At 38.8% G+C, this 21,986-nt stretch overlaps 1 long non-coding RNA gene across 1 annotated transcript; it reads left to right on the top strand.

The window, feature by feature from the left end:
* Positions 1–12,352: 12,352 nt before the first annotated feature.
* Positions 12,353–13,691, top strand: LOC120113159. Its single transcript, XR_005514977.1, has 2 exons — positions 12,353–12,930; positions 13,560–13,691. It is a non-coding gene; the product is annotated as an uncharacterized LOC120113159 (long non-coding RNA).
* Positions 13,692–21,986: the final 8,295 nt, after the last annotated feature.

Below are 21,986 nucleotides of genomic sequence, written 5' to 3'. Positions count from 1 at the left end.
TTATGGGAGATTTTCTTTGTAATCTCTTTGAGATCTCTTTCCTAGATGATCTCTCCCACTTCCATGCCTTCTCCCCTAGCTCTCCTCTTGTTTTTATAGCTTTAGATGGCGTGGAAACAAGAATCTAGCCGTTAGAGACAAAAATAGAGCCGTTGGACACAGTCTGCACTTCCTGACAATATTACCGTTGGGATCGGAGTCGACTCGCGCGATCAGGAGTCGACTCGCCTGTTGCAGGAGTCGACTCGTGCTTTACTGGAGACGACTCGGCCACTGTTCCAAATTTGAATTATGGTGCATCCTCGACTGGGAGTCGACTCGTCTTAACCCGGAGTCGACTCGCCAACTTCTGGAGCTGACTTGGCAATTTCGGAGTCGGCTCATCCACTGAAGTCCGTGGATCCAATTTTGAATTTTGTCCTCTCGAGTCGACTCGACTGTCCTGGGAGTCGACTCGAATCTCAGAGCCCGAACTTCCGATCCTCTGTCTTTTGGCTCGTCCAGTCTTGGAGTCGACTCGAACTTCCTTGGAGTCGACTCGGCTCTCAGTTTGCGAAACTTGGTCTTCTGCCTTTTTGATGTGAAGCTGTCTTGGAGTCGACTCGAGCTGTCTGGGAGTCGACTCGAATCTCAGAGGCAGTAACTTGGTTTTCTGTCTGTTGATGGTCGCGGAGTCTCGGAGTCGACTCGTGCAATGCGGGAGTCGACTCGAATCTCAGAGTCCCAAAAATGCTCTCTGACTTTTTCTTGTGTTCCGCTGAGAGTCGACTCTTGCTTTCTTTGGAGTCGACCTACCAACCATCGGAGTCGACTCGCGTTCCACTGGAGTCGACTCGAATCTCAGACCCGAAAACTGCTCTCTGACTTTTCTGCCTGTGACTCCTAGGAGTCGACTCATACTTCTCCGGAGTCGACTCATACTTCTCCGGAGTCGACTCGAATTCCACTGGAGTCGACTCGAAGACTGTTCTTTTGAATTTTTCTTTTGATTTTACTCCTCCAATTTGAATCCTTTGAACTTTAAGCTTGGGCCAATAAATTGTAGCTTTCTTCCAACTTGAGAGCTTTGGAGGCCTTCTTGTGTTCTTCCAACTTGCTATGTTCCTTGCAAAATAAATATCTTTCTCCTTGCAACATAAACATTAGTATCTATACTTCAAGATTTTGTGATCATCAAAATCAATCTATGAATCAATCTTTGGGTCATCAATCTCCCCCTTTTTGATGATGACAAAACTTGGAGTATATGCAATATAAAAGATATTGTTTTCTAGAAGTAATACATAGCTAAGTTGCATGAAGTAGAAAACATATATATTTAAAAAAAATACTTCATGATAATGCTTTAGATTTAATCAGCTTAACACAATCAACATATTTAAATTTTAAGCTGATTTATATTCACTTCAAAGTAATAAAGCATTCTGAGTATATAGCATATACTTAGATATTTCTCCCCCTTTTTGACAACATCAAAAAGATAGGGAAACATTAAGCACAAAGATCAGAATACTCATATATTTCTTTTCCTTATTGTACTCTGATTTGAATGTTAAATTATTGCAAGAATATGAATCATATAACTCAAGGCAATAATATTGGAATCAGATTAATGAGCACAGATCAGAGCCAATTAAGATAATTTCAGAACAGAACACATTAAATGTGATTTCAAGAAGTTTTCTAATTTGATACCACAGATAGTTTTCTATTCAAGTGTAGGTGGAATCTTCCTTAGGTTAATCCAAGAAATACTACAAATGATATTTAAAGAAAACACGAGTGGAAATCTAACCTCTCTTCAATAATAAGTATGAAAGCTTGTTCATTTAAGACCTTTTGCCCAATCTATTATGTATTTTATCAAACATGAGAGCAATTTTAGTTAATTTTCAGAGTAAAAGATCAAAACTTATATATTTGAGAGACATATCATCATGTTGGATCATTAATTTTTAATGTCTTCAAAGTTCTTTTATTCCTCTAGAAAATAAGCACAATTTGATACATATATAAAAATATGAATTGGCACAGAATTGACGTTCTAAAGAGCAAGCTAATTAGGACTTATTAGTGAATTTCAAAATAAATTTTCTAAGAGATACTCAAGACCATTCAACACGTTATTCTCCCCCTTTGTTATTAAGTTAAAGGCTCTTAAGATCAACTTGCAATTTGGTTCATGATTTATGCATAAGATATACTAACCAAATAACAGGCCTCAAGGTGTATCATAAAGATTTTCAGATTAAATTTCAGATGATACATATTGGAGAGTATTAGGATCATTTTTCATTTTGTATTCTTCCTCTCTCCTTTAGTTATAGATATATGCGATTAAGTTCCGTGAGACCTCACCTTCTGAAATTTTCTTTCTCCCCCTCTATTGATCATTCCATTTAAGAGTTTAGAATTTGAAGATAATGTTCAATAAAATTGTCAATCTCAAAAATATATTTTCTATAAGTTTCAGCTCATTTTCATAAGATTCAAGGTTTGAGATAAGACAGCCTTTATAGAACTCATCTCAAGGTAATTAAAGCATGTCTTGCAATATAAGGAGGTTCATCAAAATCAATCCATAAAATTCAAGGTATGCATCAAATTAAAGTTTCTTTAGGATAAGATACTGAATATCTAAAGCTCTCCCTCAAAAGATGCATTCTTCTTTAATCATTCTTTTCTTTGGTTGAATTTCAGAATTTAATAATAAACGTGAATAAAGCTGAAATTCTATGTTATCGAGAATGTAGAGTGATCTAGAATTATTCAAAATTTATAGTATTCACTCTATATATATATATTCTGATGATAGTTTCTAAGAATGTAGGAGAGAAAAACATATAGATGATCATTGAGGTATGTGTATTTATAGAACTCAATTTCTTAATCACAGTTTTTCAGCAATGTATACATGAAGCTCAATAAATTTTTTAAATATTAAAATAAAGTCATATATTTTAAAAGTATTTACTTGCAATCAAGATCATCGTAAGACACATCATTTGAATCAAAATTAGTACACTTTGAAGATAAGAAATGATATGTTTCGGATGCGTATCGGAGCAATCAACCAAAGGCATCAGAATTAATTCTGTTTTTCTTACATTAAGATTTTATTTAGAAATCATATTGAGTCTAAGCTTGTATACAAAATCAGATTCTGAATTACATAGGATTTTCAATTGAGGTTTTCAAAATCATAATTTGAGATATGTATCTTCCACGTTATAGCTCATCTTAAATCATTAAGATTGAAAACGCATATTTCAATAACATTAGAGCACTTTCAGAATCTTTGTATTTAATTTTGAGTTTCGATACAAAATAAAGGATATTTTAACAAGTATTAGGACATTATGTATCAAAGTTAGGCAAGTAGAAAGATAGATCAATATCAGTTTATTTTTCCTAAATAGAGATGTTCTTCTCTTCTCCTTTCTACAATTTTATTTAGCTTTCAGATTTTAACAATGATTGTGAATGACAAATCTGAAATTTCTTTTCAATAAAACTAAACAAAAGATGTTATGTAGCAATTCAAACATTCAATCAAATTGTCCAAGTATGAAACATTACAAAATATTGAGAATCCATAAATCAAGACATCATACCATATGCAAAATATACCATGTGTTAAGTCATGCATTAAAATACTAAGTACAAGAATGTCAAGGATCAAAATCAATTCTTTTCAAATAAACTCCCCCTATTTAAATATAATCTTGCAATGATTTCATCCTTAAAGTGTGTTTTTCAAGTGATTAAAAATTTGACTTAATTCTACTTTCATTTACTTTGTTTTTCATTTATAACTTTCTTATGCTCTATACTCTATTTGCTCCCTATCCGGTGGAGTTGGGAAGGGGCACGAGGTACTACCACTAGCCTCCCTCTTGTGCCGTCCCTAATATGCCCTACACCGAATAGTTGGGTCAAATAGTGCCGGGTACTACCACTAGCCTCCCCATTGGCACCATCCCTATGATAAGCAATATAGAAAGGTTAAAATGTTTACTTCAAAACCTCCCTGTTTAAGTGTAATTAATTATGGATTTTATCTTTTCCAAAAGAATGCTCACACAAGTCTCACAAATGTGTCGAATATATTAAGTTTGTTTTGCTTTTCCTTAAGGTTGAAGTGTTTGCCTCTACTTGGATTTTATTTCTCTTGAATAATATCCATTTTCTTTTCTTTATCTCTCTCTCTTTTTGTTATTCTCAAGTAATTTTCATGAGAGAGCAGAATAGAGAAATAATCAAATGTATCATATAGAAGTATATCATGCAAACAACATTTTTATTATGCCCAAGAATTCGTAGCTTCTCACAAGTCATTCTAAATCAAAGTTTTAATCATATACTTGTGTATTTCATGGTTATGATATATCCATAGAAATATTTTAGTTTGAGCAAACCATGAAACAATTTCCAAAAGCATAAGTCAATTAATACATATATAGACATGATATCAAAAATTAATAATTAAAGAATTTAATCATGCCATAATAAGATTTAAGTTACTGACTTTGCTCAACTAATTTGTGAGAAAGGTATCTAAATTACCTATTCATTATATGTTCTTCAAGCCAAACTAGATTTCTTATGTGTGAACTTTTGGCTGAAGAAGATCCTCTCTCTTGTTTGCATGTGAATGTTTAGTGTATCTTACATGAAGATATCCTTCAAGTTGAAAATTCTCATTTTTCTTTCTTGAAGGAAGGTTATTAGTTTCTTTAAGATACAAAGCATTCATCCAACATATATATTTTTTTTAACTAGATGACTCAATATAAGATATGACAATAGTTGCATGTTGAGTCACTTTACTCAAGAGATTGCCTAAATATAAGCAAGCACATATCATTTGAACTAAAGAGATAGATTCATTAACCAAGATAGTTTAAGTCAATTTAGTTTAGATTCTATTTGCTTAAGATAATTATCAATAAGATATGTTAACTATGTTTTGATCAATTTATCTTAAACATTTGTTTCTATCAAAATTCAGATTATGATTTATTTGTTATCAATAAAATATGATTAATTAAAGTTAGATTGAAGTCTTGCACAAGGTCACATAATGAGCATACAATCTGGTCTACTAGCTGTAAAATAATTATTCTATCATGCTTCAATACAGCTTTAACACAATAGATCTACTTTGCTCATCTTTTTCAAATTCTACAAGATGGGGTCATAGATATACCTTCTTCATGCCAATCTTCTATAAGAGTTTTCTTGTGGACTAACGTTGGTCAATGAAGATCCCCTTTCCTGTTTGTCTTAATTTGGAGTTTGAGAGAAGATGTTAATTCATTCATCATATTTCAAACTCACTTTGCAATATAACTCTTCATTAGTAGAACCAAAAATGATGTCATCAATGCATACTTTGAGCAAATAAGATATCACAAATTCATCTTTTTAATGCATAGATTTATCACTATTACTTTTTATCAAAAAGGTTGCTTAAGCTTTTATATATCATGCTTTTGATGCTTGTTCTAAATCACATATTGCTTTATCATATATGTAATGTGTATTTTTAAATATGGTGGTTATTTTTCATAGATCTCCTTTTTAATGAAGTAACCACATAGGAGTGACTTCTACACATTCATTTGACAGAATATAAAGCTCATGAAGCAAGCACATGATAATGATGATCTTTACTTCTAATCATGCAAGAATCTTTATCAAGATCTATTTCCTCTTTTCTTGATTTAGTCTTTTAGTAGTCATCAATTTTTCTTCATTAAGTGCATATGTAAAAGATTAACCATATAATTTGATTTTAGTATTTTGATAATAAATCATTAGTCTCATAAAGAATAAAATGAATTGATACTTCTACAACTAGAATTTTTCATGAATGTTCTATATGCATTGCTTGATGAATGATATCCAAGGATAGAAGTATCTTTATCAGATTTGGCATTATTTTCATAATAACATGTACGACTGAAAAATATGAAAGATATGCAATGGTTCATTTTCCATTTTTCAGAAGATCAAAATTTTCATCAAAAATAGAAATCATATGTATGACAAGCAGTGATGATAGTCTTTTAAAAATTATTTAAGTAGATGACTATCATACATAATTGTCTTTTTCATTTCTTCAAGAATTCTATTAATCCTATTTTGCTTATGGTGTCCTTGGTGCTGAAATCATTGGATTTAATATTATTTTCTGTATAACCTTTATCAGGATTTTGGTTTTCAACACTGTGCCATGATACTCTTTATCTTCACAGTTTGGAAACCTTTATCATTTGAACCACTTTTACAAGATTTAGTAAATACAGAAAAATACTTCAGTTTTATTTTTTAAGAATAAATCCAATGTAAGCTTTTGAAAAACTTGGAGATGGAAACAACATCTTTAGATTTAGAAATGATTTTTGTTTGTTTCCTTAGTTAGCATGCATAGCAAAACTTTGACCTTTAAGTAGATAATCTAAGTAAGCCTATGGCAAGGTCTTTTGAGATTAAGTACATACTAGCATGAGTTGATTTTATATGCCAAGGATGGTTTCTTGGTATTCATAGTGCATATATTCAAAAGCATACCAAGTACACATTATCATATCTATGATCAATAAACAATAATGCCATGGATAATAACTCTCAATCAAGCATATAGAGAATTCATAGAGTTATTCTTAATAAATTGATTAATCATTTAGCAACTTATCCAATAGTGAGTAAAGTATACTAAAAAATGAAGAGATTTGATTATATTTCCAAAAGTATTTTCTATATCACAAAATTGATCACTACTAGCAAATCATATCAAATACTAAAGCACAAATAATGATGAGATGCAAGAATTACTGATTTCATTATTATTTTTTTGTTAATAACTTTTTAAGTTTCTTTATGTTCCATAGGTACCTTGGTACACCTATGTGTACATCCTCATTTTCTCATTTTGGGTACCCAAGCTTGCTTGAGTCCTTGAGAGTTAGGACATATGGTTCCTTTTGCAACCCATATCTGTTTAATAGTAATAACTTTACCATTTGATTTAATTATACTAGAACGATAGGTAAAGTTGTTATTCCCATCCTTTTCATTTTTGAAATAAGTTATCTTATTTAATGGTTTGCTTGGTAAATTGATAACCTTTTTCTCTAGAGATTTATGGCTAAGTGAAGGAGTCAAGCTAAATTTTGATTTATCAAAATCAGCATGTTGGCTTTCAAACATCATTTTTAATCTTTCTGAACTCACAGTGAATTTGTTAATAAAACATCTTAATTGGTTAATTTCATTACTTAAGTTTTGATTTTCTTTAATTAAGCTATGATTTTTCTGAATCAATTCTTCTGAAAATGACCTTAAGCTTTCATTTTCAGAATTTAGTTTCTTAAGATTTTTATTCTTTACAGATAATTTTCTACAATCACTATACAACTCATGAAAAGCATTTAATAATTCATCATAAGAGAATTCTTCTTGAAAATCATTTGAGGTAAGAGTAGATTCAGATTTTACCTTGTCTTCTTGTGCCATAAAGCACAAGTCAGTTACCTCTAGTAGTTTCTTGGAGCTAATATCATCATTGTTGCTCCTAACCTTTATTTTTTGGCTTGACTCTTTCTTGGTCAAGGCTTTCTTCCTTTTTATCTCTTTCTTTCTTTCTTCTTGCTTCCTCTTTTTCTTTGTCTTTAGGAAGCTGATTTGCCTCGGAGTCGACTCGGACCTTATTGGAGTCGACTCGACTAACTTGGGAGTCGACTCGGAGCTACTTGGAGTCGACTCGACTGAGGGAGATTCATCACCCTTTTCTACAGTCTCATTGTTAGTATATAATTGAAGCATATGAGAGCTAATCTGAGATTTATCATAAATATTTTCTAAAGTATCCCAGATCTCCTTAGCAGATAAGCATGCAGAAATTTCATTAAACTTTGTTTCTTGAATAGCACAATATAATATGTTCATAGCATTAGCATTTAATTGTGCTAAGTCCTTCTCATTAATATGAGAGAATGTGTGAAGGTCATTTGTTATGATTTTCCATAAATAATAGTTTTGTGATTGAATAAAAATGCGCATGCGTATTTTCCAATGTGGGTAGTTTATACCATTAAACAGTGGAGGTGTATCAATTGATTGTCCTTCTCCTAGAAAACTATCTATTTGAGTTGTCATGATCTTTGGCTCTAGTCGGTTAAGACTACAAATAATATTTGAGCACCTGCTCTGATACCACTTGTTGCCCAGTAGATACAACCCAAGAGGGGGGGTGAATTGGGTCTTTTAAAACTTTTATGCTACTTCTAAAACTTTTTGATTTACTATGCTAAGTTGTATAGATGCACAGTAAAAGTTAAACTTAGCAAGGGTTTGATGTATAGACTTCGACTTGATTAAATATGCTTGCAACTAAAGGATGTGCGGATAAGAATTAAGCAAGCAATTTATCTAAGTAAGTAAGTGTGTTAGTTAGACAATAACTAAAGGCATTACAAACACAAAGGACATATAGTGGTTCGGTGCACCCCAGCACCTACATCCACTCCCCAAGACCTCTTGGGAATTTCACTATAATCCTACCGATTACAGCCGGTTGTTTTACAAGCTCACAACCCAACTTGTTGTTTTACGAGCGCACAACGAACTCGGTCGGTTTTTCCAGGCTCACCGACTAGAACCAACCCGATTGTTTTCCCGGGATCACAATCAAACCCTTACACGTTGGTTTTACCCTCGGCTCACCAACAAACCTATCACCGTTGGTTTTTCCTTTGGCTCACCAACAAACCTTAACACCGTTGGTTTTTCTTTGGCTCACCAACAAACCTTAACCCCTTGATTCAATCCCTTGATTGAATCAAGTTACAAGATATTAAAACAAAGTATAAAACAAAACAAAGCTTCTTTAACAAGCAAATATGACAATATAAACAAATAGAGTAAAGAGAAGTCCTCAAACGAGTTTTGAAGATGGAGGAGCTCGGCTTCTTCTTTACTTGATCCTCCTCTGATTTGGCATGAAGTAGAGGATCCCCGAGGCAGCACACGGATGGAGAGGAAGCTTTCGGATTCACTTGGATGCTCTTCTTCTCTCTATTTCGTTTTGGATGGCCCTTTTGTGCTTATGGGAGATTTCCTTTGTAATCTCTTTGAGATCTCTTTCCTAGATGATCTCTCCCACTTCCATGCCTTCTCCCCTAGCTCTCCTCTTGTTTTTATAGCTTTAGATGGCGTGGAAACAAGAATCTAGCCGTTAGAGACAAAAATAGAGCCGTTGGACACAGTCTGCACTTCCTGATAATATTACCGTTGGGATCGGAGTCGACTCGCGCGATCAGGAGTCGACTCGCCTGTTGCAGGAGTCGACTCGTGCTTTACTGGAGACGACTCGGCCACTGTTCCAAATTTGAATTATGGTGCATCCTCGACTGGGAGTCGACTCGTCTTAACCCGGAGTCGACTCGCCAACTTCTGGAGCTGACTTGGCAATTTCGGAGTCGGCTCATCCACTGAAGTCCGTGGATCCAATTTTGAATTTTGTCCTCTCGAGTCGACTCGACTGTCCTGGGAGTCGACTCGAATCTCAGAGCCCGAACTCCCGATCCTCTGTCTTTTGGCTCGTCCAGTCTTGGAGTCGACTCGAACTTCCTTGGAGTCGACTCGGCTCTCAGTTTGCGAAACTTGGTCTTCTGCCTTTTTGATGTGAAGCTGTCTTGGAGTCGACTCGAGCTGTCTGGGAGTCGACTCGAATCTCAGAGGCAGTAACTTGGTTTTCTGTCTGTTGATGGTCGCGGAGTCTCGGAGTCGACTCGTGCAATGCGGGAGTCGACTCGAATCTCAGAGTCCCAAAAATGCTCTCTGACTTTTTCTTGTGTTCCGCTGAGAGTCGACTCTTGCTTTCTTTGGAGTCGACCTACCAACCATCGGAGTCGACTCGCGTTCCACTGGAGTCGACTCGAATCTCAGACCCGAAAACTGCTCTCTGACTTTTCTGCCTGTGACTCCTAGGAGTCGACTCATACTTCTCCGGAGTCGACTCATACTTCTCCGGAGTCGACTCGAATTCCACTGGAGTCGACTCGAAGACTGTTCTTTTGAATTTTTCTTTTGATTTTACTCCTCCAATTTGAATCCTTTGAACTTTAAGCTTGGGCCAATAAATTGTAGCTTTCTTCCAACTTGAGAGCTTTGGAGGCCTTCTTGTGTTCTCCCAACTTGCTATGTTCCTTGCAAAATAAATATCTTTCTCCTTGCAACATAAACATTAGTATCTATACTTCAAGGTTTTGTGATCATCAAAATCAATCTATGAATCAATCTTTGGGTCATCAGAAATTATGGAGGAGGCTCACAGTACGGGATATACAGTGCATCCTGGTAGTACAAAAATGTAAAGGGATCTGAAAGTTGTGTTCTGGTGGAACAATATGAAGAGAGAGATTGCCCAATTTGTATCTCAATGCTTAACTTGTCAGCAAGTTAAGATTGAGCATCAGAGACCAGCTGGTATGCTTCAGCCCCTGTCGATCCCAGAGTGGAAGTGGGAGCATATTACTATGGATTTTGTGTCAGGGTTACCTCGTACCCTCAGAGGTAATGATTCAGTCTGGGTGATTGTAGACAGATTGACCAAATCAGCACATTTCCTAGCATTTAAGACTGGGATGACACTAGAGAGATTTGCAGAGTTGTACATTGAGCAGATCGTGCGGCTGCATGGAGTTCCAGTATCTATAGTGTCTGACAGAGACTCCCGATTTGTGGCTCATTTCTGGGGCAGTTTGCACAAAGCTTTGGGGACCACTCTTAGCTTCAGTACAGCTTTTCATCCACAGACAGATGGGCAGTCCGAGAGGACCATTCAGATTCTGGAGGATATGCTGAGAGCCTGTTCTATTGACATGAGAGGTTCTTGGGATCATCATCTGTCGTTGGTAGAGTTTGCTTATAACAATAGCTACCAGGCAAGTATTCAGATGGCTCCTTATGAGGCGTTGTATGGTAGGAAGTGTAGATCACCTATCTGTTGGGATGATGTGGGGGAGAGAAAAATTCTGGGTCCAGAGATTATTCAGCAGACAGTGGAGAAGGTTCAGCTGATCAGAGAACGACTTCGGGCAGCTCAGAGCAGACAGAAGAGTTATGCTGATATCAGGAGGCGGGATCTGGAATTCCAAATCGGAGATCATGTTTTTCTCAGAGTGTCCCCTTCTAAAGGGGTAATGCGATTTGGAGTTCGGGGTAAGCTCAGCCCGAGATATGTGGGACCATTCGAGGTTCTCGAGAGAGTTGGAGCTGTTGCTTATAAGCTAGCACTTCCACCTGCTTTATCGGGGGTCCATTCTGTTTTCCATGTCTCTATGTTGAGAAGGTATATTGCTGATCCAAGTCATGTGATTGAAGTAGCACCTTTACAGCTCCGTGCAGATCTTTCTTATGTTGAGCAGCCTATCCGTATAGTGGATAGGAAGAACCAAGTTTTGAGGAGGCGCACGATTCCTTATGTAAAAGTGCAATGGAGCAATCATAGTGAGAGAGAAGCTACCTGGGAGCTGGAAGAGGAGATGAGAGAGAAGTTTCCTGCCTTGTTCTCGGATTGAGGTATGTTTTAATTTCGAGGACGAAATTTCTTTTAGTTGGTTAGAGTGTGAAGATCCGACTGAAGTCGGCAAGGAGTGCCGACTTCAGTTGGTTCATCGTGGTCATCCCCACGACGATCACGCCGGCCGAACGGCCCGCGAATCTCCCGCAAACCCCCTCTCTTCCTCTCTCTCTTCGTGAAAAGGGTTGAGAAACCCTCAGAGGAGCCCCATCCCTCCCCAACCCTCTAAAAATTTAAGCTTTTTCCTCTTCCGCCGGAGCCACTGTCGTCGCCGGAGCCGCCATCGCCGCCGGAGAACCCACTCGTCGAAGACCGGAGGTGAGCAAGACAACATAGATCTATTTTTTTTTATGAATTTAAAGGAGAGAAACGATGGGAAATCAGTGGGTTTTACTTCCCCTGTTTTGGGGAATTTTCTTTGTGAGATTCGGCCGGCCGACGGCGGCCGGCCGGGGTCAATCCGGCCGAGATGAGTTCGGCCGGAGGTGGCGAACGGGGGTTGGGCTTCCCAGCCCCGACCTCCCTCTCTTTCTTCCTTTTCTTCTTCTCCTTCTTCTCTTCTTCTTCCCGTCTGGCGCCGCCTGTGAAGGTGGGGTAGCCGGCGGCGGCTGGCCGAGCGCCGCCGCCGAGGGCCACGGTCGGCCGCCGAGGGCCGACCGAAACCACCAGCCACCCCCCCCCCCCCCTCCCTTCTTCCTTTCCTCTTCTTCTTCTTCTTCTTCTTCTTCTTCTTCTCTTCCTTCTTCTTCTTCTCTTTCTTCTTCTTCTTCTTCTTTATTCGGCCTGGGTTTTTCCTCGCTTTGAGATCCGTGCCTCACTTGTGAACCAGACCTTGAACCGGGTTTAAACTGTGAACCGGTTCCACCTACTCCGTGAATTGGGTTTGATCTGGGTTTGAGTGAATGGGTTTTGATTAGGGTCTAAATCTGAGTCAGGAATTTGGGTTAGCCTGATGTGAGGATAATCTGGTTCATTAAGATTTGATCTGATCTGGTCTGATCAGATCTGGTTTGGGCTAGGGAACTGTTCTTGGGCTGAGTTGGGCCTGATTGGATCTGTGGGCTGGTTTGGGTTGGGCCCGAAATCTGATCTGAACCTGTTATCTGGTTTGGTTCAATTGGGCCTAATCTGTGTTGGGCCACAATTGACTTGGGTTTAAAGGGTTCTGATTTTAGGGTCTATGTTTGATCTTAGGGGCCCATTCTTGGATCTATGAACTTAGGAGTTTAAGGAATTGGAAATAGTTTAAAATTATGTTTCTTAGTTAATTAAATAATTAATGTTTATGTTTTAAACAGGGGTTCGTGATATATGTGACAGGGATTCTTAAGCGAACCCAGGTAGGTGACCTATTGCTTTAAAGTAGAATTTTAACATGTATCTTGCATATGTTGATGTTATGTTTTATTATTGGCATTATGTGTTAGATTTAAAATTAAATATTTAATTTCATAAATTGTTATGCGCTTTACTGTGGGGAGTATGATTATGATTTTGATATAGAAAGTTGATTTATTGATTTTCAAAATCCGCGTGACTATAGTCTAGACCCCGCCAATGGGATGATACGTTGGCCCTGTCGACTTGTACTGAGGAACTAGTTCCGACACCGCGACCACCGGTGATAGAATAGTGGCGGCACAGGGGTGCGTTTTGCTCTTCGGAGCGGCTCGGTGGAGCGTGAGTTTGGCACCAGGGGGTGCGGCACAGTGGTGCGTTGGCTCAGTGGAGCGGCTCTTCGGAGAGTTGTATTGGCACTTCGGTGTAACCATGCCACTGGGTGATGTGGCCGTAGTCATGCGGTTGAGTTATTTTGAGTCTCGGATTGGGTTTACAGATTATTGTGTGGATTTTTGGATTTATGTGTTTAGCTGCTTTTATATGCATTATGACATGTTATATGACGACTTTATTGCATGATGTCGCCTACTGAGCTGTTAGCTCACTCCTACTATTTACATTTTTGCAGGTGATGATATATGATTATGGGGATTACGGGACGGAGTGATCATGATGTAGTTAGCTAGTGGATATAGACTTTCTCTTTTGACTTATGTATATATGGACATTTGATCTGAAAACTGGAATTTATTTTTAATTAGTTATTAATAGTTGATCTGATTTATCTGCCTTGCGTGCCTGCGGGGTCCGCCCTATAGGTGCGCGGCGTCTACTCGCGCCCCGGGCCCCGGGTTCGGGGCGTGACACATCGACTGCCACCTAAACTATCGAGCAATAAAAGTTGGTCTTGATGAAAATTTCTAGCCCTCCAAATCCCCATTCTTTAGATTCCTCCTCCATTTCACCATGACGAGTCTGCCACTAGCTTAGATTTCCCATAAGACAGAAAACTCTGGTAATCATACCTAGTGACAATGCCAAAAAGAAATAAAGAAGAAAGGGCTTCCCTTCGTGAGTAGGGACGTAGCAGTAAACAGCTCGCAATGGGAACCCATATGTAGCAGGATTTATGCATAGAAAGTGGATAGGGTTGAGGGCATATGCCTCGGTGTTGGGCTCTTTCAAAAGCAAATTAAAGGTGGGATTTGATAGATCTTGTTCTGCAAGAACAAGGACAGTTCATGAATAATGTTTTGGCTTTTGTTTATTGTAATTGCTTTTCCTACTTTTAGAGAGAAGAGGGAGGAGACGCGCCTACACCAAGAATCAAACTCATAAAATTTTGATTGCTAAGTAGGTGCAAATAGGGGTATCAAACAAGAAAGTTGTTCACAAGCTGGCTCGTGTTCAGCTCAAAGCCAGCTTGCTCATTTAATCCATGTCCCAAGATTGAGCTGGGCTCAGCTCACTCATTATCAACACTCAAGATAGCTTGTTTAATACTATTTATAATACATTATATTATAGAGATTGACTTAGCTACACCAAATTGAATCTCCACTAAGATCGGTTAGGTTTAAATTAGATGATGAGAATTCCACATCAATGATTTGAGCAATTGGATATGATCTATGAACTCTAAAGTACTTACATATCAAAAATTATATGATTTGGAGATCCTAATTTATGCATCAAGTGATAAAAAATAAGTTTAAATAACATAAAATAATATATATTTTTGACTATTTGATGCATAGGATAGAAATCTCCAAATCATATGATTTAGTGCAAGTAGTTTAAAGATAGTAAATCATACTCCAATAGCTCGGATCATTAATATAGGATCCTCAACCTTTCATCTAGACCAAATCAGATCTGAATGAAGATCCACTCGAGTATAGCCACATCAATCCCTTAATTATATTTAATATATCATACTTATATGTAGAGATTAAATGGACTCCTAATGACTGGATTTAGGATTGGATCCAATCATTTTCTAGTCACTGGATAGGAATGGATTAGAATGCCGCTTCCCTTAGCTCCTCTCTATCTAGTTCTATTATTGTGATAGGAAAGAACAAAGAAAATATGAAACCGGAGAGAGCCATACGACTCTCCCTCTCTCCATGCTGCCTTTTCATATTCTCTCTTCCCACCTCTCTCTTTCCTTTCTTTGCAATCTCTCTCTTATTTTTCCCTCTTATGCCACTCTATCTACCATTCTCTATCCCTCTTCTCAGACATTCTCTCTTCACTTTGTTCCTATCTCTCTCTCTCTCTTCTAGTCCATTGTTCCACCTTCCTCCCTTTTGAGAGAAGACAAGACATTCATCCTTCCCTCCCTCCCTTCTCTGTTTCATTCCATCTCTTTATATCTTTCTCTTTGAAATATCTTCTTCTTTCTATCGCAATTGATTTATTCTTACCTTAAATCCAAGACCTTGAAGGAAGCCCTAAAGTAGTAGAAGAAAAATATACAAAAAGCTTAGAAACATAATACCACTGCCTTCTCTGCCATCTTCACATCCCACTACTAAGTCCAACATAAGGAGATGACAAGGAATAAATAGTTTAGGTAAGAAGTAAATAGTAACAAATTTAGTAAAGTGTCACAGTCTGTCAAATTAGCAAACAAAAGCAAGATCTCATCTCTAACTTAATGCATTTCAGATTTATATACGTACCTATATGTATGTATATATATATATATATATATATATATATATATATATATATATCTGTGTGTGTGTGTGTGTGTGTGTGTGTGTGTGTGTGTGTGTACACACGTGTGTATATGTATATATGTACATATGTATGCATCTATGTATGTATGTGTGTGTATATATATGTCTGTATGTATGTATATATGTATGTATATGTATATATATACCAGCATATACATATACATATATATATATACACACACACATTGATAACAATATATTGTATCTTTTATGCACTAGCCACATCATCCAAAATATATTGCTTTTCATTCACATTTGCCTTATTAATTAGTCTTCTTTCTTTTCGGCATGTTATTTAAAGAATTAGGTTGCTATAAAACTCATATCTATGACTCAATCTTTATAATGTTCTAAAACAATAAGATAAAATGCTAGTGTTGCTGCTAGAATCCAAGTTGAGATCGGCCGTTGCTCAAAGTCGATTAAGGTCGGTCAGTACTAAGGTAAGGAACAGGTTGGTCTAGAACCAAGCCAAGGGTTCAGAAAGTTGAAGGGCTATCAATATCTCTTCGGAATGCAAGTCTGACCTAAAAAGAAGTCCACTTGCTGGAAGGTTTCCTACAAGGGATCCTCTGACGCTTAAGTCAGTGGAATTCCAAAGCAATAGTGGAAAATAAGAGAGAAAGCATAAGAGTAAAATAGTTATTTTCGAGAGCTTTTCTGAGGATCCACAATTCTTCCTATATATAGGATGGGGTTAATGTCCATTACCTTAACTATCAAATGGTGCAACAACTGTGCGATAACGGCTGATCATGCCTTAATTGTATGGCAACGGCTCTTCATGATCCGCACATGGCAATAATTGCACCGGTCGTGCATTTATGGTTGAGCTGGCATAACCACTACCGAAATCATAATTGTGGCTTCTTCTTTAGTGATCCTCAGCATTACTCCATGCTTGGCCCGATCTGAATAGGACCTTAGTCAATACCAAGGTCAGAGACCTCGTAACAACCCGAGGTCAGGATAGCCAATAGTCTATCCAACTAGTAATAATCTTTTTATCTTTTCTTTCCTAAGAATAATGGCTGGAGCAATACGTGTAAATCTACAACTTAAATTTATATTTAATTCAAGCCTTTTTTCTGCAAACTTACTAGGTACGTGCAAAACTAAGAATAAATTCATGGTTTTCTAAAATTCTTATTATTATGATGGGAACTCTACTTTTTTTGATAAACTTTCTATCCCAAGTCTTTTCCCTTGTAAGTCCTAATTCCTTTTTCTTTTCATCTTCTCTTGTTTATGGGGTTTCTCAAATCTAGCCCTTGGACTTACACTACTTCTCAAATTTATTTATTTATAAACATAAAAATGACTACTATTTCTTCTCTTTAACTTAGCTAAATGTCTAACATTTCACTCACATTGTATGTAGCGAAAAATCTAGTGGTAAAACCCTAAGTGTAGCTCAATGGTTGCACATCCTAGCTTAGAAGCGAGGTTGAAATTCTAATCTTTAGTGATGTTATTTTTCAAAGAATTTTTCAAAAAATAAAATTTTGGTAATATGAGCAATAAATTAGGAGCACCCAAACACCTAGCAATTTAGATACACAATAATTAGGTTATGAGGTGGATGTGGCCTCCCCATTCTAAGATGAAAAAGAAATAACTTACACTAACCTTCTCAAGATTTAGGGTTGTTGCCATCGAAACTAGGCTGAGGTCGGACTGTAACCTAGACGACCTGGGGGTTGGCTGGAGACGGGCTAAATAGGCAAAACGAAGTGCGAGAGCTAGATTTGTTCCGTGTGTGGCTTGCAAAAAGTTCGCTTGCCAAGAATTTTCAGTAGGAGACTCTTCAATGCCGAAGTCAGAATCGAGAAGCAACAGTATGGAACGAAGAGAATTTTAGCAGAGTGAGGAATCTATGAAAAAGGTTGTGTGTGCATTACGTACCTCAAGTTTTGGAGTTTGTTTCCCTTGTATATGGGAGCCATATTTATCGTAACCTAGGTTGATGTGGCATGCAATGATGGCCAGACAACGCTCGGTCGCACGACCGAGGCGTGGGCGCTAGTCGGCGTGGGCAGCGTACAACGTAGGTCTAGCACCGTGTATGATGTTGCTGCAGCTACAGGCTGCCAAGACTGTCGGTTATCAGGGTTGTTAGTCCTTGTCGACTCGTGCCTATTAACTCCTCGGTCGGGGCTGAGGTAACTCACTTTGGTTGGTCTGCTGCTCGGTCAGGGCCGAGGCTGTTCTCTTCGGCTTATATCTAAAGTCAAAGGAAAGATCTAACCCGAGGTTGAGCCATCCAATATTTTTTCCACCACTTGTCCCCACTTTCGAGGCCAAACTACATTTTGGTTCGGGCAATAGAAGTCAACAGTCACCTCGATTGAGGGTGAGATCTTTGCCATGAGCGTTAAATACGTCAGATGGCCTTTTCTAAGCATTGTCGGATTCGAGCTATCTAGAGACGTCATCATTGTGGGGCAACTCCGAGTCACCATCAATGCAGCGATCTGTTGGATCACCCATGCCATACCCTGGGATGATATATGGCTCAATCTGCTCGGGTAGCCGGGCCAATGTTCTGATCGAGGCCGTCTGCACCCGTATATAAGGGTGTCCCCAACCCTCAAATTCTACCTTTTGCTCCATCTGCCCCTACACACGAGTACCCGAGCATTCGGGACTCCGAGTGGTCTTCCGGTGAAGTCTTTCTGACATCGGCGTCCTCCATCTACGGCTCCGACATCTTTCGTTTTCTCCATTTTCTGTAGGCTTTCACTCCTTGGCTACTCGGCTCTTTTCTTGTCTTCTCCTTCTCTACTTGTCTCCTTTTCTTCATCTTCATCTTCCTCATTATGAGCGACCATGAGGTTAAAACCCTAAAGGGGAGTCGGTCGTCAAATCATTCTCCCCAGGCTCAGTAGTCGTCACCTTCAACTGAGTCTGGAGCTCAATCTTCAAAATCGAGAAGCAATAGTGCGGAAGGGAGAGATTTCAATAGAGTGAGGGCTCTGTGAGAAAAGTTGTGTGTGTATTGCATATCTCAGATCCTCCGGATTGTTTTTCTTGTATAGGGGAGCCAGCTTTATCGTTATCTGCGCCGACGTGGTGTGCAATGATGGCCAAGCAATGGCCGATCGCACGATCGAGGCATGGGCTCTAGTCGGCATGTGAAGTACAGCGCAAGTCTGGCGTAGGGTGTGATGTTGCCGCAGCTGCAGGCTACCAAGGCTTTGATTATTAGGGCTGTCAGTCCTTATTGACTTGTAATAATTAGCTTCTCGGCCGAGGCCGAGGTAACACACTTCGGTTGATCTGCTGCTCGGCTAGAGCCAAGGCTGTTCTCTTCGGCTTACATCCTAGGTCAAAGGGAAGATCGATCCGAGGTTAAGGCGTCTAATAATTCCCCCACTAAGGATAATGAAAGCTGCAAATGGGTCGGGTTGACCTATGACCCAACCCGACCCACTTAGACCTGATTCGACCTATCTTGGAAGACTCGTGGGGCCGGATCGGGTCCTAAAATTGGACACATTTCTTTTTTTTGAGTCGGGTCTAGATTTGCTGAATTCAGACGCGACGCGATCCATTTTAAATTTGGATAATTTTGGGCATTCAATCCTACGACCCGATTCGATACGACCCGACCCCAATCTGTAAAATTATTTGGGCCCATAGGCCGCTGGTACAAACCACTTAAAATTTACTGGCCATTAGATTGATATCAAACAGGACAGACAAAATAAAGCCATGGTAGGGCCAATCCTCCAAATCCAAAGTCCGCCACCATTCTTCTTCATTCCCAAAATACTCCTCCCTCCTCTCCTTATATCTCTTCCCCCAATTCTTCCCCAATCTCTCCACACAGAGAAACCCTAAATTCCTAATCCTAACCCTAGCATGGATCTCGAGCCGGAGGAACTCCAATTCCTGGGTCCCATGGGCATCTACCACTAGGTGTCCAAGATCATGCTCTCATGGGGACGTCACTTCTCCCATATCGCCCTCACCCTGGTCCTCTCCCTCTCCATCCTCTATCTGCCTCTCATCTGAATGGTCGGCCTTCGTTCTCTTCAAGGTCGCCCACCTCCTTGCCCTCCTCGTCCTCTCCCTCCTCTCCACCTCTATTGTCGTCTACTCTGTCGCCTCCATCTACACCGCTAAGGAGCTCTCTTTCCCTAAGGTCCTCTCTGTCGTCCCCAAGGTATGGTGCGACCTCATGGTCACCTTCTTCTGGGCCTTCCTCCTCGCCTACAACATTGCCTCCCTCTTCGTCATCGTCCTTGCTACTGTCCTCAACCTCGCTGTCGCCGACGTCGCTGCCAAACCTAGATTAGAAAGCCCTCACTTGTTGACAAACACAATACTCGGATCTGGACCCGACCCAGACCAGACCCGAACCCGACTTGGACCCGAATTTTTTGGATCAGATCCGGATTATACGTGGACCCAACCCGACCCGAATGACCTATTGAGTCAAAAATTAGAGCTATGGACCCGACGTGACCCGGTCTTCTATTGGGTCGGATTTGGGTCCAAAATTAGGATCCGAACAAGAAACCAAGTTCGGTCGGGGTCACTTGAAAACCGACCTGACTATTTGCATCCCTGAGAATAATTATAGATTTGTACCAGTATTTTGGAAATATGCATATATCCTTCTATCATTATCTATCTATGGAATAAACTAATAGATCTTGCTGGCTTCATAACTCTCTAACCTATTTAAAACTTAAAATATTCATTTTTTTATTATTTATTATTTTATTTTTTATTTTGTTATTATTTTTATTATTTTAGAAAGGAATATTTTCGAAATGCTGAGTTAAATTTTTAATCACCTCAAATTTTGAGAAATTCAATGTAATTTATTCAGAAGAAGAAAAAAAAAGGAAATCTGACCCCAGAGACAGCCGTGCTTAGCTGATGCTTGTGACGCCCAAGAGAACAAATCACGAAGTGCAACTCCAATCTCCCTTCCACGCGTCGAAACCGAACGATTCAACCCGACATGGATTCTTGCTGACAAACCAGCCAAAGTTGGCTGGAAAATTTTTCTTGGGAGTGCTGAAGAGTTGGGTCAGCATGTACCAAAAAAAGAAAAAAAAAAGTTGGGTATAGGCACATGCCTCGATAGCCGGGCTTCGGCTTAGTGCCTTCGTCCTCCCCGAGGCGGCCTCTTGGCTTAATCTTTTTAAGTCCCACCACCACCCCTTCCTTCGCCGCGTTGCTGGCCTCCGGAGCGCGTGCCGTACGGCTAACAACAATCCATGTCTTACCTTGTATGAGATCATGTGATAACAAGGTAGGTCCAGGATCAAGCTCTTCTTTCTTCTTTTTTTTCCTTTTTTTCTTTTTTCTTTTTTTTTCTTTTTTTTGCTGCTGTGAAAAAAAAAAAGGAAGTAGGAAGAAACAAGCCCACTGCGTAGCAGCCCCCACTGGGCCCCCACCCCACCAGAAGAATATTCGATGCAGGCAGAAATGACCGTGTATTGAACACTCCGGCCAGTTTTACTCATATCCTCTCTACCTGTGGGCCCGGCTCGGTTACCCCTATGGGCTCCGGCACGAACCCTCCGTGTAAGTATGTCACACCCGGCACCACCGAGGCTACCAGCAGACCAATAAACCCTTCCAGACTCCGTGTCCAAGCAGGAAGCATCCAGTCTCCATAATTTAATCGACTCCCACGCGTTTCAAACTTAGAACCACTTGGTTGGAAATAAGACCCAGTTCCATTGAGCTACCACCTCAATGGCTAAATCAAGCTCTTCTTGACCATCTTATGCTTTGCTGAATAATATGCTTAAAATTGAGCCAAGTTTAAACTTCATTAAAACCTTGAATCAACTAAAAAATGAGCCGCTTCTTAGGGTTTTGGACTGTTGAAGATAAATAGATGTTGAGACTTGGCTTGATAACAAAAATGTTTGTAATTGCTCAAATAATAGATATGGCAACTCTCGAAAAAAAAAAATTATAAAGCATGATTAAAGTTTACAAAATGGAATAGAAAAAAAAAATTATGTAACTGAACCAACTAGTTTGGAATTAAAACCTAATTAAATTAAGCTGTTTTGAGTTCATAAAGTCTTTTATATGACAAACAAAGTCTTAAGCAATTTTATACTCGGTTCAGCTTGACTGGTTTGCACTGCTAATTATGATCCAACCTATATTAATAAGTAATTGCTTTAAAAATCTTAGCAAAATTTCATCTTTTTATCATTTAATTTTATAAGGAAATGGTTGGTCGCACTTTTTCTCAAAAAAAAAAAAAAACAGAGAGAGATCCCTCAGCTAAATGGAAGAAAATAATTACCACTCCATCCATTTAATTGCTT

This window comes from Phoenix dactylifera, chromosome 14 (assembly GCF_009389715.1).
Source record: "Phoenix dactylifera cultivar Barhee BC4 chromosome 14, palm_55x_up_171113_PBpolish2nd_filt_p, whole genome shotgun sequence".
Lineage (NCBI taxonomy): Eukaryota > Viridiplantae > Streptophyta > Magnoliopsida > Arecales > Arecaceae > Phoenix > Phoenix dactylifera.
Note: the sequence above shows the minus strand (reverse complement) of the source record. Positions and strands in the feature narration are given on the sequence as shown.